Source organism: Dendrobates tinctorius, unplaced genomic scaffold (assembly GCF_039654945.1).
Source record: "Dendrobates tinctorius isolate UK_male_01 unplaced genomic scaffold, ASM3965494v1 ptg000073l, whole genome shotgun sequence".
Classification (NCBI taxonomy): Eukaryota; Metazoa; Chordata; class Amphibia; order Anura; family Dendrobatidae; genus Dendrobates; species Dendrobates tinctorius.
The window spans coordinates 19,511,800-19,535,827 of record NW_027361741.1 but is presented as its reverse complement, the minus strand read 5'-3'; positions in this window follow the sequence as shown (position 1 = coordinate 19,535,827).

Here is a 24,028-nt window from a genome sequence, read left to right as displayed (position 1 = left end):
CCAATATCAGTGTCAGGGCAAATGTTCTTCAGGATAAAAGGGGAAAAAAAATCCCACCCACACAAAATTTTTATCAAACTGTATGATACATGCTATCATGCTGCTATCAATGCAACTTCCATTTGTGGGCATGCCCTTTTACTTCAATTTGTGAGCATTCCATGGTTGTACTATATTTTGGTTATATTGGTGGTCATTGGTGTTCTGTAGTTGAATGAGTTAATAGTGTGAAGGTAATACTTGTTTCTTTTATAGTGGTATTAATAAATGTATGTATTATTCTTTCATTCTAGTGAATTTATTTGGCAATGACTAGAGATGAGATGATCAATTGGCAGAGGATTGAGTTTGAGATGAATTTCCTGAAATTCTTGCCTCCTTTCCAATTTTAATTCTTTGTGACTTGATTCATGATTTGCCAAACATAAAATATAAAAATTGCTCAGGCACTATTTTGCTTCACTAATTAGAGCAGAAGTTGAGGAAAATCCTTAATTTTTGTTACTGTAAGCACAGCATTGAACACTGTATCAGAAGCATTAAATGAATACGTCCTGTCAGAACGTACTCAGTGGGATGAGTTAGCCTGCAATGCACTCCCATGCTGTAGATGAAGACAGCAGTGGCAGACACCAGCATCACCTATGATGTCTCTGCTCCTGTCCCAGTGTATACTGTGATGTCTCTGCTCCTGCCCCAGTATTACCTGTGATGTATTTGCTCCTGCCCCAGTATCACCTGTGATGTCTCTGCTCCTGCCCCAGTGTATCCTGTGAAGTCTCTGATCCTGTCCCAGTGTATTTTGTGATGTCTCTGATCCTGTCCCAGTGTATTCTGTTATGTCTCTGCTCCTGTCCCAGTGTAACATTTGATGTCTCTGCTCCTGCCCCAATATCACCTGTGATGTCTCTGCTCCTGCCCCACTTTCACCTGTGATGTCTCTGCTCCTGCCTCAATGTATCCAGAGATGCCTCTGCTCCTGCCCCTGTGTATTCTGTGATGTCTCTACTACTGCACCAGCATATCCTATGACGTCTCTGCTCCTGCCCCAGTGTAACCTGTGATGTCTCTTCTCCTGTCCCAGTGTATCCTGTGATGTCTCTGCTCCTGCCCCAGTATCACCTGTGATATCTCTGCTTCTGCTTCAGTGTTTCCAGTGATGCCTCTGCTCCTATACCCATGTATCCTGTGATTCCTCTGTTCCTGCCCCAGTGTAACCTGTGATGTCTCTGCTCCTGCCCCAGTATCACCTGTGATGTCTCTGCTCCTGTCCCAGTGTATCCTATGATGCCTCTGCTCCTGCCCCTGTGTATCCTGTGATGTCTCTGCTCCTGCCCCAGTATCCCCTGTGATATCTCTGCTCCTGCTTCAGTGTTTCCAGTGATGCCTCTGCTCCTGCCCCAGTGTAACCTGTGATGCCTCTGCTCCTGCCCCAGTGTAACCTGTCATGTCTCTGCTCCTGCTCCAGTGTATCCTGTGATGTCTCTGCTCCTGCCCCTGTGTATCCTGTGATGTCTCTGCTCCTGCCCCAGTATCACCTGTGATGTCTCTGCTCCTGCTCCAGTGTATCCTGTGATGTCTCTGCTCCTGCCCCAATGTAACCTGTGATGTCTCTTCTCCTGTCCCAGTGTATCCTGTGATGTCTCTGCTCCTGCCCCAGTATCACCTGTGATATCTCTGCTTCTGCTTCAGTGTTTCCAGTGATGCCTCTGCTCCTATACCCATGTGTCCTGTGATTCCTCTGTTCCTGCCCCAGTGTAACCTGTGATGTCTCTGCTCCTGCTCCAGTGTATCCTGTGATGTCTCTGCTCCTGTCCCAGTGTATCCTATGATGCCTCTGCTCCTGCCCCTGTGTATCCTGTGATGTCTCTGATCCTGCCCCAGTATCACCTGTGATATCTCTGCTCCTGCTTCAGTGTTTCCAGTGATGCCTCTGCTCCTGCCCCAGTGTAACCTGTGATGCCTCTGCTCCTGCCCCAGTGTAACCTGTGATGCCTCTGCTCCTGCCCCAGTATCACCTGTGATGTCTCTGCTCCTGCTCCAGTGTATCCTGTGATGTCTCTGCTCCTGCCCCTGTGTATCCTGTGATGTCTCTGCTCCTGCCCCAGTATCACCTGTGATGTCTCTGCTCCTGCTCCAGTGTATCCTGTGATGTCTCTGCTCCTGCCCTAGTGTAACCTGTGATGTCTCTGCTCCTGCTCCAGTGTATCCTGTGATGTCTCTGCTCCTGCCCCTGTGTATTCTGTGATGTCTCTGCTCCTGCCCCAGTATCACCTGTGATGTCTCTGCTCCTGCTCCAGTGTATCCTGTGATGTCTCTGCTCCTGCCCCAGTGTAACCTGTGATGTCTCTGCTCCTGCCCCAGTATCACCTGTGATGTCTCTGCTCCTGTCCCAGTGTATCCTATGATGCCTCTGCTCCTGCCCCTGTGTATCCTGTGATGTCTCTGCTCCTGCCCCAGTATCCCCTGTGATATCTCTGCTCCTGCTTCAGTGTTTCCAGTGATGCCTCTGCTCCTGCCCCAGTGTAACCTGTAATGCCTCTGCTCCTGCCCCAGTGTAACCTGTCATGTCTCTGCTCCTGCTCCAGTGTATCCTGTGATGTCTCTGCTCCTGCCCCTGTGTATCCTGTGATGTCTCTGCTCCTGCCCCAGTATCACCTGTGATGTCTCTGCTCCTGCTCCAGTGTATCCTGTGATGTCTCTGCTCCTGCCCCAATGTAACCTGTGATGTCTCTTCTCCTGTCCCAGTGTATCCTGTGATGTCTCTGCTCCTGCCCCAGTATCACCTGTGATATCTCTGCTTCTGCTTCAGTGTTTCCAGTGATGCCTCTGCTCCTATACCCATGTGTCCTGTGATTCCTCTGTTCCTGCCCCAGTGTAACCTGTGATGTCTCTGCTCCTGCTCCAGTGTATCCTGTGATGTCTCTGCTCCAGTCCCAGTGTATCCTATGATGCCTCTGCTCCTGCCCCTGTGTATCCTGTGATGTCTCTGATCCTGCCCCAGTATCACCTGTGATATCTCTGCTCCTGCTTCAGTGTTTCCAGTGATGCCTCTGCTCCTGCCCCAGTGTAACCTGTGATGCCTCTGCTCCTGCCCCAGTGTAACCTGTGATGCCTCTGCTTCTGCCCCAGTATCACCTGTGATGTCTCTGCTCCTGCTCCAGTGTATCCTGTGATGTCTCTGCTCCTGCCCCTGTGTATCCTGTGATGTCTCTGCTCCTGCCCCAGCATCACCTGTGATGTCTCTGCTCCTGCTCCAGTGTATCCTGTGATGTCTCTGCTCCTGCCCTAGTGTAACCTGTGATGTCTCTGCTCCTGCTCCAGTGTATCCTGTGATGTCTCTGCTCCTGCCCCTGTGTATTCTGTGATGTCTCTGCTCCTGCCCCAGTATCACCTGTGATGTCTCTGCTCCTGCTCCAGTGTATCCTGTGATGTCTCTGCTCCTGCCCCAGTGTAACCTGTGATGTCTCTGCTCCTGCTCGAGTGTATCCTGTGATGTCTCTGCTCCTGCCCCTGTGTATTCTGTGATGTCTCTGCTCCTGCCCCAGTATCACCTGTGATGTCTCTGCTCCTGCTCCAGTGTATCCTGTGATGTCTCTGCTCCTGCCCCAGTGTAACCTGTGATGTCTCTGCTCCTGCTCGAGTGTATCCTGTGATGTCTCTGCTCCTGCCCCTGTGTATCCTGTGATGTCTCTGCTCCTGCCCCAGTATCACCTGTGATGTCTCTGCTCCTGCCCCAGTGTAACCTGTGATGTCTCTGCTCCTGCTCGAGTGTATCCTGTGATGTCTCTGCTCCTGCCCCTGTGTATCCTGTGATGTCTCTGCTCCTGCCCCAGTATCACCTGTGATGTCTCTGCTCCTGCCCCTATGTATCCTGTGATGTCTCTGCTCCTGCCCCAGTATCACCTGTGATGTCTCTGCTCCTGCTCCAGTGTATCCTGTGATGTCTCTGCTCCTGCCCCAGTGTAACCTGTGATGTCTCTGCTCCTGCTCCAGTGTATCCTGTGATGTCTCTGCTCCTGCTCCAGTGTATCCTGTGATGTCTCTGCTCCTGCTCCAGTGTATCCTGTGATGTCTCTGCTCCTGCCCCTGTGTATCCTGTGATGTCTCTGCTCCTGCCCCAGTGTCACCTGTGATGTCTCTGCTCCTGCTCCAGTGTATCCTGTGATGTCTCTGCTCCTGCCCCAGTGTATCCTGTGATGTCTCTGCTCCTGCCCCAGTATCACCTGTGATGTCTCTGCTCCTGCTCCAGTGTATCCTGTGATGTCTCTGCTCCTGCCCCAGTGTAACCTGTGATGTCTCTTCTCCTGTCCCAGTGTATCCTGTGATGTCTCTGCTCCTGCCCCAGTATCACCTGTGATATCTCTGCTTCTGCTTCAGTGTTTCCAGTGATGCCTCTGCTCCTATACCCATGTGTCCTGTGATTCCTCTGTTCCTGCCCCAGTGTAACCTGTGATGTCTCTGCTCCTGCTCCAGTGTATCCTGTGATGTCTGTGCTCCTGTCCCAGTGTATCCTATGATGCCTCTGCTCCTGCCCCTGTGTATCCTATGATGTCTCTGCTCCTGCCCCAGTATCACCTGTGATATCTCTGCTCCTGCTTCAGTGTTTCCAGTGATGCCTCTGCTCCTGCCCCAGTGTAACCTGTGATGCCTCTGCTCCTGCCCCAGTGTAACCTGTGATGTCTCTGCTCCTGCTCCAGTGTATTCTGTGATGTCTCTGTTCCTGCCCCTGTGTATCCTGTGATGTCTCTGCTCCTGCCCCAGTATCACCTGTGATGTCTCTGCTCCTGCTCCAGTGTATCCTGTGATGTCTCTGCTCCTGCCCCTGTGTATCCTGTGATGTCTCTGCTCCTGCCCCAGTATCACCTGTGATGTCTCTGCTCCTGCTCCAGTGTATCCTGTGATGTCTCTGCTCCTGCCCTAGTGTAACCTGTGATGTCTCTGCTCCTGCTCCAGTGTATTCTGTGATGTCTCTGTTCCTGCCCCTGTGTATCCTGTGATGTCTCTCCTCCTGCCCCAGTATCACCTGTGATGTCTCTGCTCCTGCTCCAGTGTATCCTGTGATGTCTCTGCTCCTGCCCCTGTGTATCCTGTGATGTCTCTGCTCCTGCCCCAGTATCACCTGTGATGTCTCTGCTCCTGCTCCAGTGTATCCTGTGATGTCTCTGCTCCTGCCCTAGTGTAACCTGTGATGTCTCTGCTCCTGCTCCAGTGTATCCTGTGATGTCTCTGCTCCTGCCCCTGTGCATTCTGTGATGTCTCTGCTCCTGCCCCAGTATCACCTGTGATGTCTCTGCTCCTGCTCCAGTGTATCCTGTGATGTCTCTGCTCCTGCCCCAGTGTAACCTGTGATGTCTCTGCTCCTGCACGAGTGTATCCTGTGATGTCTCTGCTCCTGCCCCTGTGTATTCTGTGATGTCTCTGCTCCTGCCCCAGTATCACCTGTGATGTCTCTGCTCCTGCTCCAGTGTATCCTGTGATGTCTCTGCTCCTGCCCCAGTGTAACCTGTGATGTCTCTGCTCCTGCTCCAGTGTAACCTGTGATGTCTCTGCTCCTGCTCCAGTGTAACCTGTGATGTCTCTGCTCCTGCTCCAGTGTATCCTGTGATGTCTCTGCTCCTGCCCCAGTGTATCCTGTGATGTCTCTGCTCCTGCCCCAGTGTATCCTGTGATGTCTCTGCTCCTGCTCCAGTGTATCCTGTGATGTCTCTGCTCCTGCCCCAGTGTATCCTGTGATGTCTCTGCTCCTGCTCTAGTGTATCCTGTGATGTCTCTGCTCCTGCTCCAGTGTAACCTGTGATGTCTCTGCTCCTGCCCCAGTATCACCTGTGATGTCTCTGCTCCTGCTCCAGTGTATCCTGTGATGTCTCTGCTCCTGCCCCAGTGTAACCTGTGATGTCTCTGCTCCTGCTCGAGTGTATCCTGTGATGTCTCTGCTCCTGCCCCTGTGTATTCTGTGATGTCTCTGCTCCTGCCCCAGTATCACCTGTGATGTCTCTGCTCCTGCTCCAGTGTATCCTGTGATGTCTCTGCTCCTGCCCCAGTGTAACCTGTGATGTCTCTGCTCCTGCTCCAGTGTAACCTGTGATGTCTCTGCTCCTGCTCCAGTGTAACCTGTGATGTCTCTGCTCCTGCTCCAGTGTATCCTGTGATGTCTCTGCTCCTGCCCCAGTGTATCCTGTGATGTCTCTGCTCCTGCCCCAGTGTATCCTGTGATGTCTCTGCTCCTGCTCCAGTGTATCCTGTGATGTCTCTGCTCCTGCCCCAGTGTATCCTGTGATGTCTCTGCTCCTGCTCTAGTGTATCCTGTGATGTCTCTGCTCCTGCTCCAGTGTATCCTGTGATGTCTCTGCTCCTGCTCCAGTGTATCCTGTGATGTCTCTGCTCCTGCCCCAGTGTATCCTGTGATGTCTCTGCTCCTGCTCCAGTGTATCCTGTGATGTCTCTGCTCCTGCCCCAGTGTATCCTGTGATGTCTCTGCTCCTGCTCCAGTGTAACCTGTGATGTCTCTGCTCCTGCTCCAGTGTAACCTGTGATGTCTCTGCTCCTGCCCCAGTGTATCCTGTGATGTCTCTGCTCCTGCTCCAGTGTAACCTGTGATGTCTCTGCTCCTGCTCCAGTGTATCCTGTGATGTCTCTGCTCCTGCCCCAGTGTATCATGTGATTTCTCTGCTCATGCAGCAGTGTATCTTGTGATGTCTCTGCTCCTGCCCCAGTGTATCATGTGATTTCTCTGCTCATGCAGCAGTGTATCTTGTGATGTCTCTGCTCATGCAGCAGTGTATCTTGTGATGTCTCTGCTCCTGCTCCAGTGTAACCTGTGATGTCTCTGCTCCTGCTCCAGTGTAACCTGTGATGTCTCTGCTCCTTCTCCAGTGTATCCTGTGATGTCTCTGCTCCTGCTCCAGTGTATCCTGTGATGTCTCTGCTCCTGCCCCAGTGTATCATGTGATTTCTCTGCTCATGCAGCAGTGTATCTTGTGATGTCTCTGCTCCTGCCCCAGTGTATCATGTGATTTCTCTGCTCATGCAGCAGTGTATCTTGTGATGTCTCTGCTCATGCAGCAGTGTATCTTGTGATGTCTCTGCTCCTGCTCCAGTGTAACCTGTGATGTCTCTGCTCCTGCTCCAGTGTAACCTGTGATGTCTCTGCTCCTGCTCCAGTGTATCCTGTGATGTCTCTGCTCCTGCTCCAGTGTATCCTGTGATGTCTCTGCTCCTGCCCCAGTGTATCTTGTGATGTCTCTGCTCCTGCCCCAGTGTATCCTGTGATGTCTCTGCTCCTGCTCCAGTGTAACCTGTGATGTCTCTGCTCCTGCCCCAGTGTATCCTGTGATGTCTCTGCTCCTGCCCCAGTGTATCATGTGATTTCTCTGCTCATGCAGCAGTGTATCTTGTGATGTCTCTGCTCCTGCCCCAGTGTATCCTGTGATGTCTCTGCTCCTGCTCCAGTGTAACCTGTGATGTCTCTGCTCCTGCCCCAGTGTATCCTGTGATGTCTCTGCTCCTGCCCCAGTGTATCATGTGATTTCTCTGCTCATGCAGCAGTGTATCCTGTGATGTCTCTGCTCCTGCCCCAGTGTATCATGTGATTTCTCTGCTCCTGCAGCAGTGTATCTTGTGATGTCTCTACTAATGATTAGCAAATTTGTTCGGAAAATGATCGCCAAACATAAATTCGGCACAAATATTGCACATTCGGATTAATAATCGGAAACACAAGCAAAATTTTATAAAATAAGAAAAAAAAATGGTAACATTCGGTAAAAAGTGTAAAATTTTTGCGCTGCCATAAAAGTATTTTCAGCACTTTAGCAATGATAATGCTAGTGTATCATGAGCGTTTGCACGTGTTTAATGATGGTAGGGGAAGGGGGTTTGCAGAGCTCAGAGGCACTGCATTCTTGTAAACAGTATTTTTTTCCCCCTAACTTTATGTGTGCACATTGCAGCTAGCCAATCAGGGAGTAGGAAACACCGACAATGTCCTGACACAATCGCTGTTGAAATCACATGTTCCTCTCCATATAAACAGCAGACATCTTGTTTTAGCGCCATTTTGACACTGTAACAGCGCAGAGAGGCTGCTGCTGACACTGGCTCTGTTATCAACAAGATTTTAGCTAGTAAACTAGGTGGTTGTATATCAGTCAGATTGTGTAGCTAGATAGTGTCTAGTGTGGCTATTAAATTAACCTTCCAGCACTTTTTTTTGTCCATTACGGAGGTCCACAGACAAAGCCAATGTCCTACAAGTGTGTTGTGCACTGCTTCTGTTGTGCTCCACGAATGAGTATAGCATTCTATATAAACTGTTTTCACTAGCTATATGTTAAACAGCCTAATTTAGTGCTATGGTGATATGAAACTTTCTGCAGACATAAGGCACATTAAAAAAACGTATAATTTTTCAGGTGCAAAAAGTTAGTCAACTGCCAAAATCACACTTTGTAATTTTGTTGTGTTGAAATTAAGCTCTAGAAGCCTGATCCCGAGGCCAAAAAAAATCTTATGTTCCTAGTGTCATAGAGTAGGGGACCTGACTTTAAATTAGTTTGCAGTGGGACTCCAACAGATAGTGGGGGAGGTGATGTGCGAGTGGGTTACACTGAATGTACGGTCTGTTAGGTATGACGTGATCCAAGATAGGGTCAACTTTATGATGCCAAGAGTGAGAGGGTCTGTAGTAATTGGGAATGGTCCACTGTTTCAAAGGCAGAGGACAGGTCAAGGAGGAGGAGGACAGAGTAGTGTCGCTTGGCTTTGGCAGACAGTAGGTCATTGGTGACTTTTGTTAGGGCAGTTTCAGTGGAGTGACGTGATTGGAAGCTAGGTTGTAAGCAGTTGAGAGGGAGCAGGAAGAGAGGTGGGAGGACAGTTCAAAATAGACATGTTGTTACAGTAGTTTTGAGGCATAGGGAAGAAGTAATATGGGACGATAGCTAGATACATAGGCTGGATCAAGAGAGGGCTTTTTGAGGATGGGTGTGATTGAGGCATGTTTGAAGAATGAGGGGAAAACACCAGTTGTTAGTGATTGGTTGAAGATATGGGTTAGGGTTTGGATGAAGACTGTGGTGAGGTTTGGAATGAAGTGGGATCGGATCAGGTCTAGTGCGCAGGTGGTGAGATGTGATCTCGAGAGTAGGGCAGAAAGTCGGTCTTCTGTAATGGTGGAAAAGATGGCTTTGGAGGAGGAGGGCTGAGTAGGTAGGAGGATGGACTATGGGGGTTGTAGGCGAAATCTTTCTCTGATGTTATCAATCTTCTGTTTGAAGAATGAGGCAAAGTCTACAGCTGAGATAAATGGAGAGGTAGGAGGTGCTGGAGGACGGAGCAGAGAATTGAAGGTGTTGAATAGCTGTTTAGGGTTGTGAGACGGGGAGGATATGAGAGAACAGAAGTAGTTTTGTTTTGCTGCAGTGAGTGTGATCTTGGAAGCAATGAGGGAATGTTTGAATGTGATGAAGTCCTCGTTGGAGTGTGATCATTTCCATCTCCGTTTAGCAACCCTGGAAGCCTGCCTCAGTTCTTTGATCAGGCTGGTGTGCGAGGGTTGTCTGTTGATTTTGCGAGCTTTGGCATGTGTGAGAGGGGCGACCAATTCAAAAGCTGCAGCTATTTACATTATGTAGGGAATTTATGTCTGTAAGAGGGACAAGGCATTCAGAAAGTGAGTATGAGTATAGATTGAGGTGTTTGATTTCTGCGAGGGTGTGCAAGTTTTTTGGGGTGTGGATTGTAGACCTGGAGAGGAACAGGAAGAGAATGTAAGTAGGTTGTGGTCAGAAAGAGGGAGAGGTGAGTTAGAGAGGTTAGATAGGGAGCAGAGGTGGGTGAAGATGAGGTCCTATGTGTGGCCATCTTTGTGAGTGACTGCAGTAGACTATTGAGAGAGACCGAAAAAGAAAGTAAGAGATAGAAGTTTAGTGACAGCTGAGTGGGGTGTGTCAATGGGTATGTTGAAGTCACCCATCATGATATTGGGGATGTCACCAGAGAGGAAATGAAGTAGCCAGATGGTGAAGTGTTTGAAGAAGGTGGTGGCTGGCCCTGGAGGGTGGTAAATGACAGCCAGTTGGAGGTTGGTGGGGAAGTATATGTGCACAGAGTGCACCTCAAAGGAATAACAGAGGGTGGCAGTGGAATGTGAATGGAGTAGTTATCTGACAGGAGAAAACAAACTCCTCCACCATGCTTGGTGCTGGGCAGGGGGTGTGGGAAAGGTGGAATCTACCATATGAAAGTGCAGCTGGAGAGGCTGTGTCAGAAGGGGTTAGACAGGTTTCGGTGATAGCGAGGAAGGAAAGTTTGTTAGTAATGAAAAGATATTGGATGTAGGAAAGTTTGCTGTAGAGTGAGCATTCCATTGAGCTCCTGTTAGTGGGGCTGGGGAAATGGGGCTGGGGAAATGGGTCTAAGGTTAGAAAGGTTACAGAAATTTGTGATAGATTGTGGATGCGAGGTAGAAAGGACTGTGGGGATATGCAGAGGAGGACCAGGATTTGGAGAAATATCACCAGCAGTGAGGAGGAGCAGGGAAAGTGATAGCAGGTGGGAACAGGATAGGGCATGAGGGGGCTGTCTGTGTTTGGAGACAGGATTGTTTGTTGAGGAAAACTTCTGAGGAGGTGAGATGGATGGGGGGATGGAGAGAAAGATAACCAGTCCATTACTTGGTGTAGAGATTAGTGGGGTTAGTAGAAAGTGAAGAATTATAGGGGTGAGAATAAAAAAGACAGAAACATTGTTTATAGGACTATGTATCCAGTTACCTTCAGCTCCCTTCTGGTTCAATTCTGGATTTATTCTTTCATAGCTTCACACTTCTATGATACACTTTAATGATGCACTGGGCAGACTGACATCTTCGCAGACTTATGCTATGCAATATATGTGCTAGAAAGTGCATTCAGAAGGGAGTGGTCTGAGCTCATCTTGGTCAGATAAGTAAGAGTGAGCCAGATGCATGTGATCAAGACAGAGTAAACAAGATCATATATAACATTGGGTGTGTTGCAGGGGTTAGTTGAAAAGCATACCAAGTGGTTGCAAGGAGTTGCGGTATGGAAAAGCAATGTGGAAAGCTGGGTCACGTACCTGTAGGAAGAATAGATAAATGTATATGTTGATTAGAGTGTGATAGTGGCAGATAGCAGGGTACAGTTTGTATACATCATAGAAGTCGGTGAGCTGGCTTACACTGTTTGAATGACTGTATACATCACACATTCTGGACTAATTCTTTCACAGCTCCACACTTCTATGATACACTTTGCAGTCCCTCTTCAACCACTTACAATTTGGCTTCCGACCTCGTCACTCGACTGAAATTGCCCAAACAAAAGTCACCAATGACCTACTGACTGCCAAAGCCAAGTGAAACTACTCTATCCTCCTCCTCCTGGATCTGTCCTCTGCCTTTGACACAGTGGACCATTCCCTATTACTATTACTACAGACCCTATCATCTCTTGGCATCATAGACTTGTTCCTATTTTGGATAGCGTCATACCTAACAGACCGGGCATTCAGTGTATCCCACTCACACACCACCTCCTCACCTCGTCGCCTATCTGTCGGAGTCCAGCAAAGTTCAGTCCTATTGCCCCTGCTCTTTTCCATGCCTGGGACAGCTAATAGTATCTCACGGCTTGCAGTATCACCTCTATGCTGATGACACACAGATCTACCTCTCTGGACCAGATATCACCTTCCTACTAACCAAAATCCCACAATGTCTGTCTGCTATTTCATCCTTCTTCTCCACTAGATTTCCAAAGCTTAACATGGACAAAACAGAATTAATCATCTTTCCCCCATCTCACTCGACTCCATCAACCGACCTATCCATTAAAGTATATGGCTGCTCACTCTCTCCAGTCCCACAAGCTCACTGCCTTGGGGTAATCCTTGACTCCGATCTCTCCTTCAAACCACATATCCGAGCCCTTTCCACTTCCTGCTGACTTCAACTCAAAAATATTTCCCAGATGCAGACATTCCTCAGTCTAGAATCTGCAAAAACTCTAGTGCATGCCTTCATTATCTCCTGCATTGAGTACTGCAACCTCCTGCTCTGTGGTCTCCTCTCTAACAATCTCTTGCTCCTCCAATCTATCCTAAACTCTGCTGCCCGAATAATCCACCTGTCGCCCCGCTATTCCCCGGCCTCTGCTCTCTGTCAATCCCTTCACTGGCTCCCTATTACCCAGATACTCCAATTCAAAACCCTAACCATGACATAAAAAGCCATTCACAACCTGTGTCCTTCATGCATCTGTGACCTTGTCTCCCGGTACTTACCTGCATGCAACCTCCGATCGTCACAAGATCTCCTTTTCTATTACCCTCTTATCTCCTCTTCTCACAACCGCATATAAACATTCTCCTGTGCATCTCCCCTACTCTGGAACTCTCTACCCCAACATTTCAGACTCTCGCACAAGGTGGAAAGCTTCAAAAGGAACGTGAAGACCTACCTCTTCCATCAAGACTACAACCTGCAATAACCACCGATCCACCAAACTGCTGCATGACCAGCTCTCTCCTCACCTACTGTATCCTCACCCATCCCTGGTAGATTGTGAGCCCTAGCGGGCAGGGTCCTCTCTCCTCCTGTACCAGTCGTGACTTGTATGGTTTAAGATCATTGTACCGTACTTGTTTTTTATTATGTACACTCCTCCTCACATATAAAGCGCCATGGATTAAATGACGCTATAATAATAATCTAATGTGTTATAGTGGCCCGATCCTGAGACCACTACAAATTCTTCTGTTCCTAGTGTCATACAGTAGGGGACCTGACTTTAACCCCTTTACCCCCGATGGTGGTTTGCACGTTAATGACCGGGCCAATTGTCTTTTTGACTTTGGTGCTTAACCTGTTGATACTAGCTCGCTACAGGGCACCTTTAGTGGTCTGAACAGCTGAGTGTCCCCCATTATGCATGTATGGTTCTGTTGTCAATCAGCCCCTCTATTTTGTCTGTATATATTGAGCAATATGAGTAGCCTGACTATAAGGATGTGATAAGGATTTTTCAGTGCACTTATTCTCTGCAGCCAGTGGCTATATGTCATCAACCACCTTGTTTGTGATCTCTTGGCGACTTTTTTGTCCCTCTGTATTGATTTTAAATGCTTTTAAATAATTGTGTGCTGTTTCTTGATGCTTTTTTGCAAATAATAAAATTATTCATATTTAGCTTTGTGATTTAGCTCTTTTTTGCGTGGTGATCCCACACATATGCATAGTCTTTCTTCTTGTAATGTCACATGGTTGATTTCATGCTGCAGTGCCTGAGAAACGACCGCCGCATCGCCCACATTTTCAACACGGCTGATTATTGGGTGTACACACTCCTAGATCCTCGCTACCGGGACAACTTACAAAGCCTCATAACACCGTTGAACTGGGAGCGTAAAATGCGGGAGTACCAGGACACACTGGAGCATTCCATCATGTTCTCCATACCACCCGAGAGCAGTGCTGCTAGTGCTTTACAAAGCAGCTCTGTGTGTCGAGGCAGTGGAGGAAGCTCTGCACAAGGAGGGAGCAGAGGCAGCGCCTCAGCACAAGGCAACACCAGTATGGCCCAAATGTGGCAAAGTTTTGTGTGCCCACCACAAATGTCTACACCATCACAGACGGCTCCAGTCAGCAGGAGGCAATGTTTCCGTCAGATGGTGACAGACTACATGACTTGCCCTGTTAGTGTACTCCCAGATGGCTCTTCCCCCTTCAAGTTTTGGGTCTCTAAGCTGGATACGTGGCCAGAGCTTAGCCAGTATGCATTGGAGGTGCTGGCTTGCCCTGCTGCTAGTGTATTATCGGAACGCGTCTTTGGTGCCGCAGGTGGTGTACTAACAGACCGTCGCACGCGACTATCCTCCGATAACGTTGACCCGCTTACTTTTCTGAAAATGAACAAGGCCTGGATCTCGACAGAATTTGCCAGTCCTCTTCCAGAATAAATAATTGGTTGGCAACAGTATCCAGGTCTCCTGTTGTGTTCATGTTTCTACCACCTGAACTGTAATCCCTGGGCTCCAACACAGCCAATTGTTGCTCAGAAGTGCCATCTGCACAGAGAAAAACACATGCTCCAGTGTTAGTGGGGTTCAGTAATGCCAGCTGCTCCCCTGCTGTGTGTCCGGCAAAGTCTCCTGCTGCCTCCACATTCAAACTACATCAGATATAAAACTTGCTCCAATTAGGCCTCAGCCTAAACCCTGATTGAACTTGGGCTCCAACACCGCCAGTTGTTGCTCAGAAGTGCTGTCTGCACAGAGAAAAACACATGCTCCACTGTTAGTGGAGTTCAGTAACGCCAGCTGCTCCCCTGCTGTGTGTCCGGCAATATCTCTGGCTCCCTCCACATTCATCCCAACATCAGATATTAAACTTGCTCCAATTCGGCCTTAGCCTACTCCATGAATGACCCTGGGCTCCAACACCACCAGTTGTTGCTCAAAAGTGCTGTCTGCACAGAGAAAAACACATGTTCCAGTGTTAGTGGGGTTCAGTAACACCAGCTGCTCCCCTGCTGTGCGTCCAGCAAAGTTTCCTGCTGCCTCCACATTCAAACTACATCAGATATAAAACTTGCTCCAATTAGGCCTCAGCCTAAACCCTGATTGAACCTGGGCTCCAACACCGCCAGTTGTTGCTCAGAAGTGCCATCTGCACAGAGAAAAACACATGCTCCAGTGTTAGTGGGGTTCAGTAACGCCAGCTGCTCCCCTGCTGTGTGTCTGGAAATATCTCCTGCTCCCTCCACATTCATCCCAACATCAGATATTAAACTTGCTCCAATTCGGCCTTAGCCTACTCCATGAATGACCCTGGGCTCCAACACCGCCAGTTGTTGCTCAGAAGTGCTGTCTACACAGAGAAAAACACATGTTCCAGTGTTAGTGGGGTTCAGTAACACCAGCTGCTCCCCTGCTGTGTGTCCAGCAAAGTTTCCTGCTGCCTCCACATTCAAACTGCATCAGATATAAAACTTGCTCCAATTAGGCCTCAGCCTAAACCCTGATTGAACCTGGGCTCTAACACCGCCAGTTGTTGCTCAGAAGTGCCATCTGCACAGAGAAAAACACATGCTCCAGTGTTAGTGGGGTTCAGTAACGCCAGCTGCTCCCCTGCTGTGTGTCTGGAAATATCTCCTGCTCCCTCCACATTCATCCCAACATCAGATATTAAACTTGCTCCAATTCGGCCTTAGCCTACTCCATGAATGACCCTGGACTCCAACACCGCCAGTTGTTGCTCCGAAGTGCCATCTGCACAGAGAAAAACACTAGCTCCTGTGTTAGTGGGGTTCAGTAACACCAGCTGCTCCCCTGCTGTGTGTCCGGCAATGTCTACTGCTGCCTCAACATTCACACTACTACTGATTTCAAACTTGCTCCAATTAGGCCTCTGGCTCCACTCTGTCTCTAGTATTTACCCTGGCCTCCAACACCGCCAGTTGCTGCTCAGAAGTGCCGTCTGCACAATCAACACTTGTTCCTGTTTTACTGGGGTTCAGTAACGTCAGCTGATCCCCTGCTGTGTGTCCGTCAATATCTCCTGCTCCCTCCACATTCATCCCAACATCAGATATTAAACTTGCTTCAAGTAGGCCTCAGCCTACACCATGATTGATCCTGGGCTCCAACACCGCCAGTTGTTGCTCAGAAGTGCCAACTACACAGAGAAAAACACTAGCTCCTTTGTTAGTGGGGTTCAGTAACGCCAGCTGCTCCCCTGCTGTGTGTCCGGCAATGTCTCCTGCTCCCTCCACATTCAAACTACATCAGATATTAAACTTGCTCCATGTAGGCCTCAGCCTACACCATGATTGATCCTGAGCTCCAACACTGCCAGTTGTTGCTCAGAAATGCCGTCTGCACAGAGAAAAACACATGCTCCTGTGTTAGTGGGGTTCAGTAACGCTAGCTGCTCCCCTGCTGTGTGTCTGGAAATATCTCCTGCTCCCTCCACATTCATCCCAACATCAGATATTAAACTTGCTCCAATTCGGCCTTAGCCTACTCCATGAATGACCCTGGGCTCCAACACCACCAGTTGTTGCTCAGAAGTGCTGTCTGCACAGAGAAAAACACATGTTCCAGTGTTAGTGGGGTTCAGTAACACCAGCTGCTCCCCTGCTGTGTGTCCAGCAAAGTTTCCTGCTGCCTCCACATTCAAACTGCATCAGATATAAAACTTGCTCCAATTAGGCCTCAGCCTAAACCCTGATTGAACCTGGGCTCTAACACCGCCAGTTGTTGCTCAGAAGTGCCATCTGCACAGAGAAAAACACATGCTCCAGTGTTAGTGGGGTTCAGTAACGCCAGCTGCTCCCCTGCTGTGTGTCTGGAAATATCTCCTGCTCCCTCCACATTCATCCCAACATCAGATATTAAACTTGCTCCAATTCGGCCTTAGCCTACTCCATGAACGACCCTGGACTCCAACACCGCCAGTTGTTGCTCCTAAGTGCCATCTGCACAGAGAAAAACACTAGCTCCTTTGTTAGTGGGGTTCAGTAACGCCAGCTTCTCCCCTGCTGTGTGTCCGGCAATGTCTCCTGCTCCCTCCACATTCAAACTACATCAGATATTAAACTTGCTCCAAGTAGGCCTCAGCCTACACCATGATTGATCCTGAGCTCCAACACTGCCAGTTGTTGCTCAGAAATGCCATCTGCACAGAGAAAAACACATGCTCCTGTGTTAGTGGGGTTCAGTAACGCTAGCTGCTCCCCTGCTGTGTGTCCGGCAATGTCTCCTGCTCCCTCCACATTCAAACTACATCAGATATTAAACTTGCTCCAAGTAGGCCTCAGCCTACACCATGATTGATCCTGGGTTCCAACACCCCCAGTTGTTGCTCAGAAGTGCCGTCTGCACAGAGAAAAACACTAGCTCCTGTGTTAGTTTGGTTCAGTAATGTCAGCTGCTCCCCTGCTGTGTGTCCGGCAATTTCTCCTCCTCTGTGCACATTCACACTACTACTGATTTTAAACTTGCTCCAATTAGGCCTCAGGTTCCACTCTGCCTCTAGTATTTACCCTGGGCTACATCAACGCCAGTTGCTGCTCAGAAGTGTCGTTTGCACAATCGACACTTGCTCCTGTGTTATTGGGATTCAGTAATATCAGCTGATCCCCAGCTGTGTGTCCGGCAATTTCTCCTGCTCTGTCCACACTCACACAACTACAGATTTTAAACTTGCTCCAATTAGGCCTCGGTCTCCACTCTGTTTGTAGTATTTACCCTGGGTTCCAGTACTGCCAGCTGGTTCCCAGCAGTGTCTTTGGCACGGGTACTCCCTCCTGCCCAGCCTGGTTCCAGCACGCCAGCTGTTTCCGGGTAGTGTCATTGTCACTTTGCCACCAATACGTTGTCCTGTTGTGTTGCTGTCGGGTTAGCCGACTCTATGGTGCCTGCAGTTTACGTGCTTCCTATGTGGGCTGCGGGATCTGGCAATAAAGGCTGATTCCGTAGTGCCAATAGGACAATGTGGGTTTCAGTAACAGAGGCCGGCTCGCGACCTTGCAACTTTGTTTTTCATGGGTACCTTCTGCTACCCATCCGGGTTCCAGTACCATCAGCTGTTCCTCGGTAGTGCCATTGGCTCTTGTTCCTTCTGCTGCCCCCCTGGGTTCCAGCACCGTCAGCTGGTCCTCGGTAGTTCCATTGGCTCTTGTAGCTTCTGCTATCCATCCAGGTTCCAGCACCATCAGCTGGTTCTCAGCAGTGTCTTTGGCATGGGTACTCCCTCCTGCCCAGCCTGGTTCCAGCACGCCAGCTGTTTCCGGCTAGTGTCAACACCACTTTGCCACCAATACGTTGTCCTGTCGTGTTGCGGTCAGGTTAGCCGACTCTATGATGCCTGCAGTTTAGGTGCTTCCTATGTGGGCTGCGGGATCTGGCAATAAAGGCTGGCTCCGTAGTGCCAATAGGACAAGCACCCCCTGTAGGACTGTGGGTTTCGGTAACTGCGGCCGGCTTGCGGCCTTGCAACATTGTTTTTCATGGGTACCTTCTGCTACCCATCCGGGTTCCAGTACCGTCAGCTAGTTCTCGGCAGTGCCTTTGGCTTTGGTGCCTCCATCTCAGTATCCGAGTTCCAGCCAAGTCTGCTGGTCCTTGGTAGTGCTTTCTAGCACAGGTACCTCCTGCTTACTAACCGGGTTCCAGTACCGTCAGCTGGTCCTCGGTAGTGCCATTGGCTCTTGTTCCTTCTGCTGCCCCTCCGGGTTCCAGTACCGTCAGCTGGTTCTCGGCAGTGCCTTTGGCTGAGGTGCCTCCTTCTCGGTATCTGATTTCCAGCAACGTCTGCTGGTCCTTGGTAGTGCTTTCTAGCACAGGTACCTCCTGCTTAGTAACCGGGTTCCAGCACCATCAGCTCATCCTCGGTAGTGCCATTGGCTCTTGTTCCTTCTGCTGCCCCTCTGGGTTCCAGCACCGTCAGCTGGTTCTCGCTAGTTCCATTGGCTCTTGCAGCTTCTGCTATCCATCCGGGTTCCAGCACCGTCAGCTTGTTCTCAGCAGTGCCTTTGGCTGAGGTGCCTCCTTCTCGGTATCCGAGTTCCAGCAACGTCTGCTGGTCCTTGGTAGTGCTTTCTAGCACAGGTACCGTCTGCTTAGTAACTGGGTTCCAGCACCGTCAGCTGGTCCTCGGTAGTGCCATTGGCTCTTGTTCCATCTGGTGCCCTTCCGGGTTCCAGCACCGTCAGCTGGTTCTCGGCAGTGTCTTTGGCACAGGTACTCCCTCCTGCCCAGCCTGGTTCCAGCACGCCTGCTGTTTCCGGGTAGTGTCATTGTCACTTTGCCACCAATACATTGTCCTGTCGTGTTGCGGTCGGGTTAGCCGAGTCTATGGTGCTTGCAGTTTATGGGCTTCCTAAGTGGGCTGCGGGATCTGGCAACAAAGGCTGGTTCCTTAGTGCCATTAAAACAAGCACCACCTGTAGGACTGTGGGTTTCGGTAACTGCGGCCGGCTCGTGGCCTTGCAACTTTGTTTTTCATGGGTACCTTCTGCTACCCATCTGGGTTCCAGTACCGTCAGCTGGTTCTCAGCAGTGCCTTTGGCTTAGGTGCCTCCTTCTCGGTATCCGATTCCAGCCAAGTCTGCTGGTCCTTGGTAGTGCTTTCTAGCACAGGTACCTCCTGCTTAGTAACCGGGTTCCAGCACCGTCAGCTGGTCCTCGCTAGTTCCATTGGCTCTTGTTCCTTCTGCTTCCCATCCGGGTTCCAGCACTGTCAGCTGGTTCTCGGCAGTGCCTTTGGCTTAGGTGCCTCCTTCTCGGTATCCGAGTTCCAGCAACATCTGTTGATCCTTGGTAGTGCTTTCTAGCACAGGTACCTCCTGCTTAGTAACCGGGTTCCAGTACCATCAGCTGGTCCTCGGTAGTGCCATTGGCTCTTGTTCCTTCTGCTTCCCATCCGGGTTCCAGTACCGTCAGCTGGTTCTCGGCAGTTCCTCAGCCTTTTTGTACCTTCTGCTACATTTCCAAGTTCAAGCTTTTGGAAATGGTTTTTGGTTATCACTCTGGATCTCCCTGACGACGACCCTGAAGACGACGACCCTGAAGACCACCCCGAAGAAGACGACCACCACAAAAACGATGACCCTGAAGACGACGACCCGGAAGACCACCCTGAAGAAGACCAAAAAGATTACCCTGAAGAAGATGACCAAGAGGACAAAGAACATGAAGACAACCACCAAGATACAGAACAACAAGAGACAGAAGACCAAGAAGCAGAAGAACAAAAAGCAGAAGAACAACCCTAGAACGCATACCTGGGGCCTCGCAGACCCACCCTGTTAATTGTTTTCTATTTTCTGCAAGATTACATTAGTTAGAATTTTGATAGGTATTCCTCAGGTATAGTTGTTTGTCATTTCCAGTTGTTCATTTATTTTTATGTTACAGGCATTTCGGTATAACAACTCTTTTTTGTGAATACCCCATATTCACATACCTGGGACCTTTTAGGCCCGTACTAGGTTTACATGTGATCCTAAGTTTTTTTGTCTTCACTGTTACTGAGGAAGACTTTGACTCAGTCTTTATGACTCTGCTGTTGCTATGAAGAGTGTGAATTCTGCCTGACTACATGGTCACGTGATCTTGGGAAGGAGGCTCCCTCACAGCGTCATGCGTCCCTGACATCATCATAGGTCCTGAACACTGTTCATTGTGTGCTACTTGCTGAAGAGACTTTGGAGGAAGGAGTCAGCTTTCTTGTTTCTTGAAAAAGAAACTTTCTGAGTTCCAAAAATCCAAAAGCTTCTACTGCACCTAAAAGAACGTGGTAACCTGCTGAAGGTGAGAGGAGGGGTCTGCACTTTACCCTTAGCACACACACTAACAAAGAGTGTACAACCCTGATTGTAATCTTTTTTTTTTTTCATTTTAGTTCACTGACTTCTAAGGTTACAATGGCACAGACTACATCCAGGGGTTTGACTGACCAAGAAATCGAAGCAATCATTTTTGACAATGATGAAGACAGTGAACTTTCTTTGTCTGATGAAGAGTACATGCCATCAGCTAATGTCTCTACTTCATCGTCCAGTGATTCTTCAGATGATGAAGAAGTAATGGATCCAGCAGAACGTACAAATAGAACATCCAAAACTAATGTTTTTTGGAACAGTACTGCTGAGGTTCTTGGACGAACCCCATCACATAATATTGTAAGAGGTGCTCAAGGAACTGTAGGAATTCCACAATTCTTGTCAAAAAGAGATATGTTCTGTAAATTTTTTTCAGATGATATTGTAGAGGAGGAAGTTTTGTGTAGTAACTTAGAAGGAAAACGTATCGCTTCAGGAAGAAAAAAAACATGGAAAAATATAACAAAAGAGGAACTGTATGCTTATATTTGCCTTACTCTTCTGGCAGGGTGTACAAAATCATACGTTGTTCCTATCAGAGAAGTCTTTATGAACCCTTTTTCAGATCCACATTACAAAGCTACAATGTCAGTCAATAGATTTGAGGATATTCAGAGAAGCCTTCGTTTTGATGACTAGAGAACTCGTCCTGTCAGTTGTTGCGGTCATTAGTAAAGTAGAAAAGGAACCTTTGAAAAGAGATATTCCTGCAGCATGTTTACTGCAACTTTTATATAAAAAACTTTTAGACAAAAAAACATTATTACAAAGAGTTATATCGAATGCGTATATTGGGCGTTTTAAGCCCATTCAGTTACTCTTTTGTTTTTTTTTTTGCACATAGTAATGTTTTGAATTATTCATATCTTAGGCTGTGCTCCCACTGGCGCTGGGGTTTGCCAGGAGGTGATCCGTAATGGATCTGATCTCTTGGTAACTCCAGTTAAGGCTGCTGGAATGCCGGGATTCCGCCAGCCTTAGCTGGGGTCACCAGGAGGTCAGATTCATTACAGATCTCCTCCTGGCAGACACCAGCGCTAGTGGGAATGCATCCTTACTTTGCAATTTTCAAATAAACTTTGAAAATTATTTTTGTTTGAGTTATTCCATGTTATTTGCACACGGGCCTAAAAGGCCCCAGGTATGTGAAAGTGTAGATTTTTATGGTCATGCGTTCTAGGGTTAAGCATAAGACTAAAAATCAGAGCAAAAGATATTATCTAAATTATAAGCATAATAAGACTAAGCAGTGTATGGGGGTGAGTCCATTCCTCCTCGTGGTGCCCCTGGAAAATGCCTGCTGCTGCAGGCCAAACTGAACGCGGACAAATCCTGTTGTAAATCTTTTGTGACAGGCAGAACGGAAGGTGTAATCTTCAAACTTTTATAGATAACAACTACAGGAATGCCTGTCACAAATAAGAATATGATGAAGAAGAAGCATAGGAAGAAGATGAAGAAGTAGAATATGAAGAAGAATAATAGTTGAATAAGAAGAATATGAAGAATGTAAAAAAAAAGAATAATCGGAAGAAGGTGAAGAAGAAGAAGATGAATAAGGTGAAGAAGAAGTTGATGAAAAAGATGCTGCTGCTGCTGAGGATCATGAAGGAGAAAGTGTGGGAGAAGTAAAAAAAGAAGGTGAAGAGCATGGAAGTAGTGAAACATACATATCTGACAAAATATAAAAAAGGTTAACATAGTCAATATCTTTGTAACTCCGAACGTCTTTAAAAAAAAAAAATTATTCCAGACTTTTATGGAATGGTCTGCTGGTGTCATGTCGCGTTTGGAGAAACACTGATGTGCCTAAACTGTGGAAACCCCCCAAAAGTGACCCTATTATGGAAACTAGACCCCCCCAAGGAAGTTATCTAGATGTGTGATGAGCACTTTGAACCCCAAGTGCTTCACAGAAGTTTATAACGTAGAGCCATAAAAATAAAAAAATCATTTTTTTCCACAAAAATTATATTTTTGCCCTCAATTTTAATTTCTCCACGGAAAATAGGAGAAATTGGACCCAAAAAGTTGTTGTGAAATTGGTCTTGAGTAGGCTGATACCCCATATATGGGGGAAAACCACTGGTTAGGCACATGACAGAGCTTGGAAGGGAAGGAGCACCGTTTGACTTTTTCAATGCAGAATTGGCTGGAATTGATATCAGACGCTATGTCATGTTTGGGGAGCCCCTGATGTGCCTAAACATTGGAAAACCCCCAATTCTAACTCCAACCCTAACTCCAACACACCCCTAGCCCTAACCCTAACCTTAACCCCAACACACTCCTAACCCTAGTCCTAATGCTAGCCCTAATCCCAACCCTAACCCTAGCCGTGGAAATACTTTTTTAATCTTATTATTTTTCCCTAACTAAGGGGGTGATAAAGTAAGGTTTGATTTATTATTTATGGCGGATTTTTATGTTTGGCAGCTGTCACATGCTAAAAGACGCTTTTTATTGTAAAAATAGTTTTTGCATCACCACATTTTGAGAGCTATAATTTTTCCATATTTTCGCCCACAGAGTCATGTGAGGTCTTACTTTTTGCAGAACGAGTTGACGTTTTTATTGGTGCATTTTTCAGGCATGTGCCATTTCTGATTTATGGGAGGCAGAATGAACAAAAATCAGCATTTCATTAATTTCTTTTGGGGGGGCGTTTACATCGTTCCATGTGTAGTAAAATTGATAAAGCAGTTTTATTCTTCGGGTCAGTACGATTACAGCGATACCTCATTTATATTTTTTTATGTTTTGGCGCTTTTATACTATAAAAACTATTTTATATAAAAAAATAATTGATTTTGCATCGCTTTATTCTGCAAGCTATAACTTTTTTATTTTTTTGCTGATGACACTGTGTCATGGCTCGTTTTTTGCAGGAGAGGATGTTGTTTTCAGCGGTACCATGTTTATTTATATTCAACTTTTTGATCATGTGTTATTGCACTTTTTGATCGGCAGTCTGATCATAAAGCATTGTTTTTTGCCTTGTTGTTTTTTTTTTTGAAGGGGTTCATTAAAGGTGTTAACTAGTGGGACAGTTTTATAGGGCGGGTCGTTATGGATGCGTCGATAATAAATATGTATATTTTTATTGCTTTTTTATATTGTCCCAGGGGGGACATCACTATAAAGTGTCAGATTGCTGATCTGACGCTTTGTAGTGCACTGTGTCAGATCAGCGATCTGACAGGCACTGAGGAGGCTTTCTCATCGCCTGCTCTCAGCAGGCACTGAGAAAGCTCTCTCCCTGCAGGACCCCGAAGGCCACTGTGGCCATATTGGATCGGGAGGCCTGCAGGGAGGAGGCCCTCAGGACAGCACAATCACATCGTGCTGCTGTGAGGGTCTCAAGGAAACATGCAGGATGCCCCCTCCCTGAGCGATTCTTCCCTGTGCGCCTAGTACACTGCGATCATGTTTGATCGCAGTGTGCCAGGGGTTAATGTGCTGGGGCGGTCAGTGACCACCCCTCACACATAGTGCCGGGTGTCAGCTGTGATAAACAGCTGACAACCCGCCGCGATTAGTGGCGCTCCCCCCGTGAGAGCCGCTAATCCACTATGACGTACTATCCCGTCCATGGGATAGTACGTCATATGGCAGAAAGG